This window comes from Oryctolagus cuniculus, chromosome 4, assembly GCF_964237555.1.
Source record: "Oryctolagus cuniculus chromosome 4, mOryCun1.1, whole genome shotgun sequence".
Classification (NCBI taxonomy): Eukaryota; Metazoa; Chordata; class Mammalia; order Lagomorpha; family Leporidae; genus Oryctolagus; species Oryctolagus cuniculus.
This window is the reverse complement of record NC_091435.1, coordinates 70,597,256-70,614,253: the sequence shown is the minus strand read 5'-3', so window position 1 is coordinate 70,614,253 and position 16,998 is coordinate 70,597,256. Positions and strand designations below refer to the sequence as shown.

The 16,998-nt window shown below is 36.3% G+C and overlaps 1 protein-coding gene across 45 annotated transcripts in view; it reads left to right on the top strand.

The window, feature by feature from the left end:
* Nucleotides 1-16,998, top strand: part of ZBTB20 (zinc finger and BTB domain containing 20) — an 877,267-nt gene that overhangs the window by 626,417 nt on the left and 233,852 nt on the right. The gene's annotated exons all lie outside the window — the stretch shown is intronic.

The window sequence follows — 16,998 nt, the reverse complement described above, 5'->3', positions numbered from 1 at the left end:
AAAGTTTTCCTTTTGACTAAAAAAAATGATCACTTTGTGTGTTTGGTGGTGATATGCTTATTCATCCCTGGAATATTGAGATCTATTGTGAGGGCAATGAAAAGATGATGTTAATGCTTTCCTTTACCTTGATTAATTCTAGCTAGGACAAACAGTGGACTTTGTCTTACACATGTTTGTAATGTAAAGTATTTCAAACACATGAAAATATATAAAATAATATGAAATACAAGGTAATACCCTGCTAACACAAATCTGAATAATTTGGAACATTTGTCACTGAACCTATTTTAATCTTTTATTATTCCATTATAAGTTACCAACAGTGAAGTAGACAAATTGGGTATGTAGTTTGGGGAGCTTAGGGATACGGCTGTGTGTTAACACCCAATCCATGGTACAGAACATTTGCAATACTTAAGAAGTTTTTCCTGACCCTCTTGGAGGTGATAGTCTCCAAAGCTTTAATAAAAGGTTGAATATAATCAAAATTCCTCTGAAGTTTATCATGATGAATTCATTTTAGGTAAGCCATATATTCTGGATTATTAAAAAACATGTATTCCTCTGTACATATAACTAAAATTTAGTGATCGATTCTGTCATTATTAGGCATTATTTCCAATGTTTCCCACGTACCAGCAATGTTGTAGTTAATATCTTTACCCATGCATGTACATAGAAGTGGAATTGGTTATCTTTAACAAATAGGCATTTTAAACTTTATCAAGTATTGCAAAATTTCTTCCAGAGTGGTAGTATCAATTTATATTCTCAGTAGCAATCTTTGAGAGCTTCTCCACATGTTTCTCAACATTTGGAATGGTCAGACTTGTTGAAAATTTTTCCAGTATCATGGGGATTAGATAATATCTCACTTAAAATGCTTCCCTTTGCTTTGCCTATTTGCATTTTTACCCTCTTTCTTTTGGGTTGTTTTGCTATTGTTATTTTGGAGAGTTTTTGGTTTTGGTGTTAGTTGTGATAATCTGGATTTTCACCCTTACACTTGATCTTAGCCAAAAGGCCGAGAAGCGATGGATTTTCACCCTTTAAAGTTGAAATTTACAAATATCTCTTCCTAATTTCTCTTTTAACTGTGTCTTTAGTAGCATTTATTTTTCAAAGATTATAGTTTTAATGAAGTAAAATTTATTAATGTTTTCCTTCATGTGCTTTTATGTCATTTAAGAACTCCTGCCATATGCCAAGGTCATAAAGAAACCTTGCTGTATTTCCTTCCAACAGTTTTAAATTTTTGCCTTTTACATGTAAATCTCTAATCTTCGTGGAATTTATTTTTGTTTATAGTATGTTACATGCACCCCTATTTTATTATTTGTCCTTATGGATAACCCAGTTATCCCAGCACCATTGAATGAATTAGTCATCTTTGGCCAAATAACTTGTAACTTCATCATCTACATCAAATCTGTTTTTAGGGTCTTTTTTCATTCAGTGGACGGTTTTTCTCTCTCTCTGCTAACACCATAGTGCCTTAATTTCTTAGTGCCTTAATTACCAGAGTTTTATAATACTCTTATTATTTGGTAAGATTTTTTTTCCTGTTAAAATTGTCTTGATTCCTCCTAGTCTTTTGCTATACAATATGAATTTTAGTGCTAGTTGGTCAAATTTCACAAAAATCTTGCTGAATTTTACTTGTTACAAAATTAACTTCAGAAAGTAATCAGGCCTTTCTCTCTGTCTCTCACTGTCTAACTCTGTCAAAAAAAAAAAAAAAAAGAAAGAAAGAAAGAAAGAAAGAAAGAAAGAAAGAAAGAAAGAAAGAAAGAAAGAAAGAAAGAAATCAGGATAGAATTGACATTTTTAAATATTTGCTTTCCACCCATTAACTATATCCCTGTACTTACTCAGATATTTCTTCACGTTCTATAATAACATTTTATAATTTTTGCCACAAAGGTCTTGAATCTATTTTGTTAAATTTCTTCTCTTACAACTTAGACTTCAATACTGTTCTGTGCAGGATCTGTTTTACTTAGTACTGTTCATTGGTTACCTTTGGTGTATATCTGGAAATTGGCTGAACTCTCTTGTTATTTCTAACAGCTAAACATAAAATTTTCTGAACTTTTCTATGTGTGTGTGTATATATATATATTTACTATATATATATAGTAAATAATGACAGTTCTGATTCTGAAGTGTTCAATTTATTTTTCCTGTCATATTACATCATTAATCCTCTATATAGTATTAAATAGAAAGAATGATATTAGGAATATCTGTTCAGTTTCTTACTTCAATGCAACTGTTCTAGAAACATGATGTTTCTTTGACATTTTGAAAGTCAAAATGATTGTTAAGGAAGTTCCTTTGACCCATTTATAGTTTGCTAAGCATTTTAAATCAAGACTCCTAGTTAAATTTTATCTGATTCATTTTCTGCATTAATATTATCAAAGTATCCTGCTAATAAATTTATATTGTATGTGATATTTCCTGATGTTAAACCTATTTTACATTCTTGAAAAAATTCTATTTGGTGTGTGTGTATATATATATATATTTATATATATATATGAAGATTTATTCATTTATCTGAAAGGCAGAGTTAAAAGACAGAGAACTGGGATTGGTCCAGGCTGTAGCCAGGAACCAGGAACTCCACCCAGGTCTCCCAAGTGGGTAGCAGGGTCTCAAGCACTCAGGCTGTCTTCTGCTGCTTTCCCAGGTGCATTAACAGAGAGCTGAATGGGAGAAAGTTGGCATCACAGATGGTAGTTTAACCCTGTGTGCCACAACACCAGCCCTGTGTATTCTTTTAACACATTTAGCTTAATTTACTAATATTTTATGTATTTTGTTTGCATAGGGAGATTTGTCTTTAATTTCCATTTTTGAAAACTGTTTTTGTAGAGTGTGATATCATAGAAATACTAGCCTCTTAAAATAATATTTGAGTTGAGAAACATTTCAGTTTTTTCTATTTCCAAAACGATTTGTTTTGTTTTCTATAGGCTTTACCTGTAGGCTTTACCTATTCTGAATATTTGGTTAAACTTGCATCTAAAATCATCTGGACTTGGTACATTTTATCAATAGGGAGTAGGTAATTTAGAGTAGATTGTTAATTATCAATTCAATTTCTTCCACAGTTACTAGCTTATTTAAGTATTCTATTTCTTCTAAATAAATTTTGTTATATTTTTAAGAAAAATAAACAGTTCACAGTTCAAATTTATTTGCTTAAAGATATTCATATAGTCTTTAGATATTTTCAATTTTTTAATCTATATGCTCCCTTCTTATTCCTAATACTTTTTATGCTGAACCTTTTCTTTTTCTTAGTTACTAAGCATTTCTCTATTTCATTTACTTTTTTTCAAGAAGTGGCTTTTGATTTTGATTTTTAAAATTGTATGTCATTGCTTCCTTTTTTATTGGCAGTACTTTCTTCCTTCTACTTTTTTTTAGGCCATTTAAATTTTTCTATATTCTTGAATTTGATTATTAGTCATCTAATTTAGTAATTTTTATTATTTTTAAGAGTGAATTTCAGATTCTGGATTTTCCCATTACAGGTCATCAGTTTTGGTGTTGTGTTTAAAAGTTTATCTTATCATTTCTTTGAAATGTTGTCAGATGTGGGTTTATTTTAAATTATCAATCATAAACTCAGGATTCACTCTTTAATTTTAGGATTCTAATTCTAGAAAATTCTCAGCTTTGTCATAATCTCTATCATCTTCTGAAATTATTAAAAGATATATTATATATTGGTTTCCTAGTAATTTACCATATCTCAACTTCTCTCACATTTTTAATTTACCATATCTCAACTTCTATCTCATTTTTTTTTTAAGATTTTATTTACTTACTTGAGAGGTAGAGTTACTGACAGAAAGAGGGAAGAAAGGTCTTCATCTGCCGGTTCAATCCCCATAGCTGGGCAGATCCAAAGCCAGGAGCCAGGATCTTCCTCTGAGTCTCCCACGCAGGTGCAGGGGCCCAAGGACTTGGGCCATCTTCCACTGCCTTCCCAGACCAGAACTGGATCAGAAGAGGAGCAGCCGGAACACAAACCTGAGCCCATATGGGATGTCAGCGCCCTAGGCAGAGGCTTAGCCTATTACGCCACAGCACTAGCTCATATTTCATTTTTTAAATGTATTTTCCTTTCTGAGATTTTTTTTTTCTAAGTGAATTCCTTGACATCATCTTCCAGCCCACTTAATTCTCTCCTTAAAAGTGTTCCATCTTAAGTTTCCCATCTATGAACTTTTTTTTTTTTTTTTTTTTTTTTTTTTTTGACAGGCAGAGTGGACAGTGAGAGAGAGAGACAGAGAGAAAGGTCTTCCTTTGCCGTTGGTTCAGCCTCCAATGGCCGCCACGGCCAGCGCGCTGCGGCCGGCACACCGCGCTGATCCGATGGCAGGAGCCAGGAGCCAGGTGCTTTTCCTGGTCTCCCATGGGGTGTAGGGCCCAAGCACCTGGGCCATCCTCCACTGCACTCCCTGGCCACAGCAGAGAGCTGGCCTGGAAGAGGAGCAACCGGGACAGAATCCGGCGCCCCGACCGGGACTAGAACCCGGTGTGCCGGCGCCGCTAGGCGGAGGATTAGCCATCTATGAACTTTTATGTCAATGAACCTGTTTTTCATTCTTAAGATTTCTGATTGTTTTTATGATTTTATCTGCCTATTTTTATTTTATTGATTATCTTTTAATTTAATGATTAATTATTCTTTTATGGATGATAGCTTTATTTCTGAGCATCTCAAACATGCTCCTGTTGAGGTCACTGTCAGATAATTCTGTAAAATCAAATTAATCTGGAGTTAATGTTCCAGTTACTGATTTTATTGGTTGATTTTCTTAAAATTAGATTTCTTGCTGTGTTTTAGAATTTTATTTTGCAGGTTGGTCATGTGACATTTTGATTTGTCTGTTGCTTTTCTTTCCCTCTTCTTTGTTGCATTCACACATGCTTGACTAGTGGTTTTCCAGTTGTCTCTAGATCCCTGGGTTCTTAATCCCAGTCCAAACCTTACAGTGGCAACCCTTGGCTTTATTCCTTATATGAATATGTGGCTATGAGGCTACACATATGTCTTTATCCACATCTCAGGATCTGCAGCCCTTTATAAGCTGTGGTCCCAGGAAGGAGTTGGTCAAGTTTTTGCAGCCTTTTGCTGAAGTACTAAGCCAGGATAAAGTCTACCATTTCATATGGAGCCTTATTGACCCCATTATTTCAAAGAACCATACTCTCAGCCACCTCTGTGTAATTCCAGACCTGATTTCAGTAAACCTATAGTTTTGACCCAATTCACTGATTTGTTCCTCTGCATAAAAGATCATCTTTTTAAGTCTGTTTTTCTTTTTTTATATTGTATTGATTTTTTTTCTCAGTTAACAATATGTGCTTGATTTTTACCTCTTTTTAATTCAGGTACATCATTTAAAAACTATAGTATGGATTACAGTTATTGAGTGTTTATTTGTACTGGGCACTGAGCTTTACCTACAACCCTACAGTTATTTTTATTCCCATTTTATAGAGTAAGAAATAAGAGCAAATTAGCTACATTCACTCTTAGGGAAGAGGTTTGAACTATTAAGTGGCAGAAATAACTTTTCAAATCCTGTGTTTTCTACTTTTCTGTGGCCAAAAATAAAGTTCTTAAAAAAAAAAAGATTTATCTACTTTGAAAGCCAGAGTTACAGAGCTAAATGGAGAGACAGAGAGAAAGAGATCTTCCATCTGCTGGTTCACTCCCCAAATGGCCACCACAACCAGCACTGGGACAAACTAAATTCAGCAGCCAGGAGTTTCATACAGGTCTTCCACATGAGTGGTAGGGCCCCACTGGGCCATCTTCCGCTGTTTTTACCAAGCCACTAGCAGGGAGCGGGATAGGAAGTGGAGCAGCCAGGACAGGAACCAGTGCCTATATTGGATGCCAACATCACAGGTGGAGGTTTTACCTGCTTCGCCACAACAACAGTCCCAGAACTGGCGTTCTTAAACTAATATCCTGTGGTTAGATTCTGTGGGGTTTTAAATGAATACTAATAATTTTTGATATGTCAAATTAATTTTATTGTTGTGAAAAAAATGTTTGTGGTCCTACCTCAGGAATCTTACTTGCATTTTGTGTGGTTTTATTCTTCCTTGGTCTTCTTATCCTCTCACTCTCTTGTTCTTTTTTATCTTTTGATATATGACTATCTTTGGTTTGTTATCATTCTAGCAAGTTGTAAATTTTAAAGCACAGTTTATTCCTCAAGTAATAATTACTAGATGGTTGTTTTTCTGAAAGATACGCAGTCCTGATTTCTTTAATTGTCATCATTAATGAAATTATATGGTACAGGAAAGAGAAATTTAGAATGCTGTTTCTTCATCTATCCATCTCTTCCTATCATTCTCTCTCTCTCTCTCTCTCTCTATATATATATAATATAGATTATTATTTTTTATGTTACAGCAATGAAAAGAATAATCACAAAAATTACTTTCTGTCTTAGACAGCTTTTATCCCAAAGTAGGTGCTTAATTAGTATTTATTGATGAAACCAGTGCCATGGTTTACTAGGTTAAGCCTCTGCCTGAGGCACCAGCCCGTCCCGGCTGTTCCGCTTCCGATCCAGTTCCCTGCTATGGCCTGAATAGCAGTAGAAGATGGCCCTAGTGCTTGGGCCCCTGCACCCATGTGAGAGACCTGGAAGAAGCTCCTGGCTCCTGGTTTCAGATGGGTCCAGCTCCAGGCATTACAGCCATTTTGGGAGTAAACCAGTGGATAGAAGACCTTTCTCTCTATCTCTCCCTCTGTGTGTAACTCTGCATCTCAAATAAATAAATAAATCTTTTTAAAATTAATTGATTTATAAGTGAAAGGATCTGTTTTGTGTACACATACCTGCACACAGAGAGAAAGAAAAGATCTCTTGAGAGTTTCACTTTGCTGCTGGATGACCCATCACTTCTTTTAAACTTAGGTTTTGTGAACTGCTAAGCTACCTTGATATTTAAGTAGTCTTTCTGGAGGCTGGTGTTGTGGCGCAGAGGTTAAGCTGCCTCCTGCAACACCAGCGTCCCCTGTGAGCACAAGTTTGAGTCCCAGCTGCTCCAATTCCAATCCAATTCCCTGATAATGTGCCTAGGGAAGATACGACTCCCTGCTAAGGTACCTAGGAAAGCAAAATATGTCTCAACTGCTTGGGCCTCTGCCACGGATGTAGGAGACCCAGATGGAATTCCTGGCTCCTGTCATCAGCTTGACCCAGCCCCAGCCATTGCAGTCATTTTAGGAGTGAATCAGCAGATGAAAAGTATCTCTCCCCAACCTCCCTCCTCTAACTGCCCTTCAAATCAATCAATCAATCAATCTTTAAAAAAGTTAAACTCCCTTTAGAAAAAATTCTTTCTTCAATTCTTTTACTAAGCAAATACATGCTTTGTGAACCATCCCTTTGCAATCAATGAGCTTCTCTCCGAGTTAGTCCCATCCATAGATTTTTCTGCATTAGCTGCTTTCCCCCAACCCCAACACCATAAATAACAGACATATCTGGTTACTTGCATTCTCACATCAGTTACATTTTCATTTGGCAAATACTGTGAAATTCTTGAATATGAAGAAGTGATGAAGTAGCAGTCACTATATCATAGTAAATGGCTAGTAGCCCGTATTCTCCATGCTGCCTACTATTTAAATAGAGGCATTTTGAAGTAGTGCCTATTTTTTTGTTGCTGGTTTTGTTTTTGTTTTTGTGTGGGGGTGGATGTTAAAACCTTAACTGTGGTCAAAAGAAAATCTTGCTGGAAAATTGCATTTCTCATTAATATTATGAAGAAACTTAATGATGATCTACAACAAGGTACAATGAAAACACTGCTTCTATTGTAGCAAAGCAAACTGGCATTTGGGGAGTGAACTGGCAGAGGAGGATATCTGTCTCTGAATTTCCGATAATTTAAAAAAAAATAGATTAGCAAGGAAAAAAAACAGTATAAGCTGGGTCATTTGCTGATGGGCAAATTTTTTGAAAATTCTAAAGATACATTTGATCAATTTATAAGTACATATTATTCATAAGAATACTCAAGCCTTCTAAGTGGCATGATTTTAATAATCTTTTATACATAACAACATTGAAATTAAACTGACTTCCTACCTGTTAAATTTTCCTAAAATTGTAAATTTTTTTGTTATTCTATATTTAAAAGACACTTAACTGGGTATCAAGGGGCTCAGTTTCTAGTTTCAGTTCAGTCAAGGACACTGCATAATTCATTGAGTTATTGAATTCACTGAAGACTGGCCCCAACTTTAGGTGTAAATATAGAGAATTGGGACGAATGATCCATAAAGCCCCCTTCCAATTCTAGTGTTCTTGTATTCTACATTGTATATTATATAGAAATACCCACATACTAACACTTAATTTCTTAAAGGCTCCATATAGCAATAACCTGAATAAGTTCAAACAAACTTGTACGGAGATATTCAGAACTGGGACAAATTTTCCACAGAATGAGCAGTTGAGTTTAGCAGATAGATAAATAACCAAAAGCCGCCATAGGATCTTGATCAGGACTGACATGATAAAAGCATCATTTTCAAATGTACCTTAGGACATCAGTGTGCAGACTGGAACAGGAAAAAGAAATCTGGAATATAGACTTAGCAGACATGATGCCAGGGTTCAGACTGAGGTAAGAGAGTGGATCAGGACTGGTGTTGTGGCCTAGTGGGATAAGCTTCCACCTGCAGCACTGGCATCACAAATGGGCACCAGTTTGTATCTCAGCTGCTCCACTTTCCATTTGGTTCCATGGTAATGTGCCTGGGAAAGCAGTGGAGGATGGCCCAAGTGATTGGGCCCCTGCAACCACATGGGAGAGCTGGAGGAAGCTCCTGGCTCCTGACTTACGCCTGGCCCGTCCCTGGCTGTTGTGATCATTGAGGTGTGAACCAGTAGATGGAAGACTTCTCTCTCTCTTTCCTTCCCTCTCTGTCTGAAACTCTGCCTCTCAAATACATAAATAAATCTTAAAATAAAAAACACTTAACCTGAAATAATCTCTAAAAAAAAGAAAGTTTCAGATCATGGTGATATGAACAGAGATCAAGTAGGAGCAAAAAATATGAAGATCCTGACATACATAGATAGATACATATTCAAAAGACTAGCTAAAAAGAATATAAAAGAAAAATATGGAAAGAGGAGATACAAATGTCTAATAAACATATGAGAAACTCACTAGTATGTAAGTATGTGACTTATAAACTATAGTAAATCTCATGGTGGAGAGTATGCAATAAAACAGGCACTCCTGAAGGTGGTGGAGGGTGTGTATTGACAGATTTCTGCAAATATTATGGCCTTACGTTTTTAAAAACTTTTGTTTAACAGTGTATCCTTTGACCCAGTAAATTGACTTCTAGGCATATAGGATATAGAATCTCAGACAAAGACCTATATACAATATCATTTCTAAAAGTGAAAGAACAGAAAATAATCTGCAATATTCAAAATCAGTGGAATTGCTGAACAGATTATGGGATATCCATGCATATCATTGCATATAAATCTAAATAAATTTTATAGTTCTTAAAGATATTTTAAAGGAATTACTTGTGAAATAATGCAACAGCAATTACCCGGTCCAAAAGAAATAAACTTGTATAGACAACATCATCACAAATTTAAAAACTGCAAGTATTTGGTTATGATAGAAGGGAATACACTAAAATGTGAGCAGCATATATCACTATATGATAAAATTAAGTGTCACTTTATTTCTTCTATTTCTTGAGCTTTCTGAATGCTCTAGAAAAGCTCCAATGATTAGGGAAAAAAAGTCTGATGCAATCAACAAGTAATGTGAGTCACAAATCCCAAATTTGACAATAATTTAACATAAGAAAATAATACATGTCTAATTCCAATACATTCAACATCTAAAATATAGGAATATATAGAATTTTAGTTTCTCCAGCCTGAAGCATTCATATTGTTTCATTACCCAGTGCTTTCCAGAGTCTGTCTGTCTGACTTTCTGTCTTTTTTTAGTTCTTTTTCATCCTTATGCCTTAGTCTTAAGTGGTCAAGCTGCACTTTGACTTTTCTTTAGAACCTCTTTTTTGTCCAGTCCATTCTGACATTAATATATTCAGACCACATTTACATTTATATAAGATCATCTTCTGTTATCATAAGGAGAGGAGTTTAGATCATACTTAATGTTTTCAATTGTTTTTAACTTTTAAATTTCTCTTATTATAAAAATGTGTTCATCTAATGATAGAATTTTGAGTATTTGAAACATGAAAATGAAGGAAAGGACACAACCAATATGTCACTGTAGAACCACTTTTATTGAGTAAAATAAAGAATTACTGATAAAATTATTAGGCACCCATCTCCAGAATAGAATCTCGACTGCTCTGTGTGGAAATGGATAAACATAACAACTTATTTGGCTCTGGACCCAGAAATTTAGAAGCCCAGTTGGATACCAGAAAGAACAAATCAGATAAGGTTTTATTGGCTCAAAAATATACAAGTAATATAGTGTGCCTCTTTTCTAACAAAACAAAGTAAAAATATAATCTTTAAAGTCTAAATTCTTTATACTAGCCAATGGCAAAGTGCTGGAGTAACTAAAAATTTCCAGACCTCACCCTCTTCCCTCTGCCAATTCAATGAACTACTCTGTCTCCCTCAGGCCTCACAGACTGTACACGTTAACTGAGAACCATTTGTACACAAACTCATCTCCTTTTCAAAGCTGTAAGTCTAGTGAGAGCAGAGACCATATTCTATTTATCATTGCTACCTCAGGTTCAGACAGAGTGTGTGAATGTTGAGCCAACCAATGAAGGGTTAGCAGCTTAGTTTAGATGGTTTTATTATCTACCAAAAAAAAAAAAACCTCTCAATAAAAAGTCACTTAGATACAAATCCCTACACTCTGCAATTATTATTATATAATCAATCATACTAACATTCAAGGAAGTTTCTATAGAATTTTGAATTATGAAATCATGAACATTTTGGGAGAAATAAACATCTTTCAAGAACATATTTTTCTTCAAGGCTAAGAGTTAAGTAGTATATTTCTGAAGAGCTCTTTCAATTACTAGTTTTGCATCCACAACAAGTTACTGAATCTTTTTAACTCTTGGTTTCCTCCTCTGAAAGATGGAATAGTCATAATCTTTATTTTATAGTTCTCGTTGTATGGGTTAGATGAGATATTGCATATAAAACAGCTAAACCTTGAACTATTGTTGCTATAATAATGCCTCTCAGGACAGGTGGTTATTCTTCAGAATCCATCTTGACAACTGAGAGAGTATATGGATATATCACTTAGGCTCTCCCTGTATTTAGAATCAGAGAGCTTAAGTGCATAAGGCAGTGCTTTTCAGCATTTGTAGCATAAAAATTAAAAAGCTCCCCCTCAAGAGACTCTAATTCAATTGGTTGCTCTGGGATGAGACTTTTTAGTATACTGCCCAGGTGGTTCTGGTTCAACTAGCCTCAGACCAAGCTCTGATTAACCCTAGCCTCATGATTCCATCCCACCCTTGTTCATGGATCACCTCCAGCCCCATGCCATCATACCCCAGGATTCACCCTGCTCAACGCTATGTGGCTTGGATACCATAAGTCTTGATGTGTCTGCCTCCCAACCCCAAACCAATGAAAGCAGAAGAGAAAAATAGGGAAGGCAAGGTCAATCGAGAAAACCTGAGTAGCTACGGCAAATTGTCTGTTATTTTGTATTATTTGGAGTAATGATCTGCATTAGTCAAAATGTGAGCTGATTTGACAGGGAAGTATGAACTTTAAAACAATAGTCCACACACACACACACACACACACACACACCCAATAACTGGAATGTGGCTATAGTGAAGTTTATCTCTTTTTTTTTTTTTTATGGAATTGCTATCTAAAGAAGTTAGATGAATAAGCACAATTGAAGTGCAAAGTGTTAAATGCATGCTTTGATTTAGTCAATGCATTTGCACATTGAAGTAATTAGGATGTATTTAAAAGCATTCTGCTTGCAATACTTTGTTCTCCATTTCCTACAAATCAAATTAGTGAGGGGTAGATTTGATTTTGACATCATTTTGAAAATATTTTCTTTTTCTTTTTTTAATTTCCTTAGTATTACATTTTTGCAAAGTTCAAAAAACAACCAAACTGTGACTAAATTCATAAAAACAAAAGTCTAAAGTGCAAGAAAATGAAAAACAGCACAGAGTAATATGCAGTAGACCCACGTAAATCATACCTCATGAATATAGTTGTAATAACACACCTTATCCATGTCTGATCAATTAATAACAAATTCTTATTCAGATAGCAAACAGCTCATTCTTTTACTTAGATTGAGAGCCCCAAATTTAATTATTCATCTCAGTCCAAATAAATATGAAAAGACAGCCAGTTCACTAAGAAAACTTAACCATCTCCTGTTTCATTGTAATATATATAATGCAATGAATCAATGTGAAAAAAGAATATAAAGGGTGTTTTCCTTGCTTGCTAACAAAGCATTCAAGCAAGGTGATTGATTTGTAAAATAAAGTTGGATTTGACAGAACCAAAGATTGGTATGGAGTCATCTAGTACAAACAAAGACAGACCTAAGTTTCTATCCCAGTTGTGCACACTTTCCAAACTACAAGTTATCTTACGTCTCTGAGCCTCAGTGTTCACATCTGTAAAGTGAGGGTAGTAATATCTAATTACAGAGTTGTTTGAATAATACATAAAAATGTATTTGAAGTACCTCGCATTTCATATAGACTCAGTAATTGACAGTAATTATTGTTAATTGAGTAAAATAAAACTTGGATGGATAACATTCCAAAATTATCAGAAAAAAAAATGAAATGAAAATATTTTGTAGTTTCACTTTCCTAGAAGCTGTTTACATGAGTCCCAGATTTTATCCTAAAACTTTATGGTGATTGCTACAGAAGAGAGTGTTTCATCTTTGTTATTGTCACCCCAATCATTGCCCTTACTACAAATTAATGACCTCGATATACATGTGGAGAGATGCCCTTTATATTAAGATTTATTTACTTATTTGAAAGGCAGTAATGATGGCGGGAAGAGAGAGATCTTCCTTCCACTTCTCAAAAGGCCTCAAAGGCTAGGGCTGGGCTCAGCTGAAGCCAGGAGCATAGAACTCCATCCAAGTTTCTAACATGGGTGGTATAAGCATTTGAGCCATCTTCTGCTGCTTTCCTATGCACATTAGCAGGGACCTGGGTTGGAAGTGGATCAGGTACTCCAGTATGGGATGCTGGTAGACAGAGGGCTTAACTCATTGTGTCACAATGCTGGCCTCCTTTGTACTATTGGTTTGGATAATTAAATGTTAACTTTGCTAATACGAAGTAATCATCATCTTATTGACGAAAAACAAAACGTTGAACTGGGCTCAGATAAGTCTGATTTGTCTTAGTTTTCCCATACCTTTATCTTTCTAGAAGTATGTATGTGTTTGTGTATAAAGGGGAGGTTGGAAGAGAAGGGATAAGAATAACAGAATCATCTGTTCTTCTTAGAAAACAGAGACAGTGATCTGATCAACCCTCTCAGTGGTGACTGCCTCTGTGTTCCATATATAGGAAATGCTCCTTAAATATTTGCTGGATTAAGTAACTGAGGAGAAGCAAAAATAAGAAAATATCAATACAGCATAAAGGAACCAGCTCAAAAGTAGTATATGCAGAATGTAGGCAGAGCAGCAATCTGTGGGCATCAGCACCTCTTCCGTGAGGTGAGCTCCATATGAAATGAAAGCCACCTGTGTTCAAAGCCCCTGTTTCTTGGCTATGCCAGGAGAACTGATGGGCCATCAGTTAGAGCCATGGTTGTCAGAGCTAAAAGGAACTATGGAAATTTTCTAATATAAGAACCTCAACTTTCAGCTGAAGGGTCTAAGTGAATTACCAAACACTTGGTGATAAAATGTGTAGGTAAACTTTAATTTTCCAATTCTGGTCAAATTCATTTTATTTTGTATCATGCTGCCTTTATGTGCCCAGAGTGCCTACACCCTTGGGGGTCCACATATCCAGAGACTAGCCAGTCATGTATCCAGCAATGCCTCTCACTAGAATCAGCTCACCTTTGATGGCATAGTTCCTAAAAGACAACAACAAAAAGCTTCTTCATTTGACTCTTAAATCCAATTTTTTTCACCAAGAAATAAACAGTAATAAAGTATTATTAACCATGTACAACTCATCCAAATTGCTTTAGCTCCTTTTCATGTGATTATGAGCTGGAGCTACAGGAAAAGGAGAATGGAGAATCCTAATCTGGGGAACAAGTGAAGGAAGAGTTCTGTCTCCAGGTATTGCTAAGGAGAAGGCAAGATCAGGTTGGCATAGCGGAGTGGGCCATGGGACCCAGGAAGTCAGTCAAGGATTTGAATCTTACAGAAGTAGAGGAGAGATAGGAAGAGGTGAAGGAATAAAAGAGAGGGCAGGAAACAAAGGGAAGTTGTCACAGGTACTTTTAATGCTATGGTCGTATGGTTCTTTATTTGCTATCTTCCTAAGTCCCTTGCTCAGTGGACAAGCCTTGAATGCAGGTCATTTATATGCTGTTACCACTTAGCATGACTTCTGTCAACTAAGAACTATAATTCTTTGAATCAAGTGTTAATGATATCCACATGAAAAGAAATAAAGCATTTGGTAGATAAATATCTTCCCTGTGCACCTAAAAAACAGAAGTGTTGATCAGCTGTTAATGGTGAGCTAAACCAGCATACCAAGAATTTTTATAAATGGTTTTCCCATGCTCCATTGAATCTATGACTGAGACTTTAGTTGTATACCAGCTGTGCATGCAAAATCTCATAATTATTCTTACTGTATTAAGCATTTTATAGCAATTTCTTTTCTAAAATGCTATGCAATAGTTTTTATGCAAGTGTACCAGACATGTAAGCTGTTCCAATGAAAACATTTCCTTTCTTTTAGACACATGGTTTTAGGTTTCCAAACTTAGTTATTTGCATTGATGGAAGAATCTTTAGGACAGACATCAGGTCCGTTTTTTTTTTTTTTTTTTTTTTTTTTTTTTTTGTGGAGGGGAGGGGAGCCAATTGGATTTTCTCGCACATATTTTATTTCTTGGAACAGCCTCATCACAAAAAGAGGCTTTTCACTAATTGTGTAACCCTGATATTAGCAAGCACTGCTGCTGGGCATTAGTTCCTCCACAACCTGTCCTGTTGAGAAAGGCACCGGAGAGGAAGCCAGGGTGGCCTCCACATCCTCTGGGGCAGAATGACAAACCCACAGAAGGATTTGGACTTAACCTCTCTGCAGAAGGCTGACACCTTTAACCATGCTGCACATGCTGCTGCGCCCTGCAGTGGCAAGTCTTGGGCCTGAGCCCAAAGCTGGTGTGGAGTTTGAACCCTTGGCATTCTGGCCCAGGGCCAAGTGCTATCAATGGAACCCCACTGACACCTTTAGTTATTCTTCCTAGATTAGGATAGTAATTTACTTGTCTCTTTGATTTCAAGTGTCTGGTTTTGTTTCCAGATGCCTCCCAGCTCATCTGTATTCCAGGGGTTTCAAAAGACTTTAAACTCATTGGTTCTTTCTTTTGTCATTTCCATTTGGGGAACACAGGAGGGATAGAGAAAGACTAGAGAGAGGCAAGGGAGGGGGTCTTGTGTGTGTGTGTGTGTGTGTGTGTGATGTAGGAGGCATGTGGGGAGGGCTCTGTGACACTGCAGGAATAATGAAAGGCATATTCTCTTTCAGAATATCAACCATTACAGCAGAGAAAGATAGGATGGAGTTTAAGAGGTGACGTGTAGGACAATGTAGTGAAAAGTATTATTAGATTCATGTGTAAAAGCCCTCCAACCAGCAGTAATCTCAAACTCCCCCAAACGATTGCAGTATATGAAAGAGATGGAGAGATCATGTAAATTTTATCCCAATGCCAGTAAGGTAACAGCTCTTGTATTTTTACATGCAATGGTAGAAAAAGGCACTTATACATGGGTGTCATTTCATATTTACAAGGGCCTGTCTAGCACTGTTTATTGATTTTACTGCAATTTTTTCCCCAGGACCCTGTAGATAGATAATTGCTAGAAATGTCCATCATTAGCACAACAACGAGTGCAACCATTGCACTAAGAAAAAGATACACACAGGACCCTGTGAGCAAGCATCAAATAGGGGGAAGAGTTACACAATAACACGTGCAGCTATAACTCCAGGCAAACACACACAACACCCTGTGTAGCCATTGCACTGAAAAAATACACACAGCCCCCTGTGCAGCCATCACACATCAGGAAAATACACACATGACACCTCTATGCAACCATCACACCAGGCAAAAGCACAGACATAAAATGCTAAGTCAATAGGAATGAACAGCTCATAAAAGCCTACTGGAATAGATCACATCACAGCCAGGTACATCTGTTCTCAGCACTAACCATTATCGTTAGCTTAAAATGCTTAAAATCACTGCACATCCTCAGGTCTAGGGACAGATTATTCCAAGAAGATTCTACTAAATAGATTTGGCAATGCAGTGAAGGGGACCTCTACTACATTAAAGTGATGCGTTTTGCATCTCAAAGGCTGTCAACTGTATTTAGAGGAACTGGTTGATTGAAGAACAATGCTGTAGGATAGGAGAGCAATTTTTCTGGCCTTTCTAAATCTGGAGGTGATTTTTACCCCAACTTGAGTTAAGTGTACAATTGAACAGGCAGCTCTCAGATTGGAAGGTGACTAATAACAGCAGAATTGGAAATAGCTTTCAACTGGTGCTGCAGAGGAAGCCACTACATCCTGTTGCAAACTGGAACTCTCTGGTGCTATGTCATATCTGAAGGTCTCAGTGAGGTCAGACTTTAAGCCATCAATTTGAGATAAATAGATAGCAACTGCAGTCCTTGCTTCCGAGGGCTGTGTGCTCCACTGGGGGAATAAAGGAACCA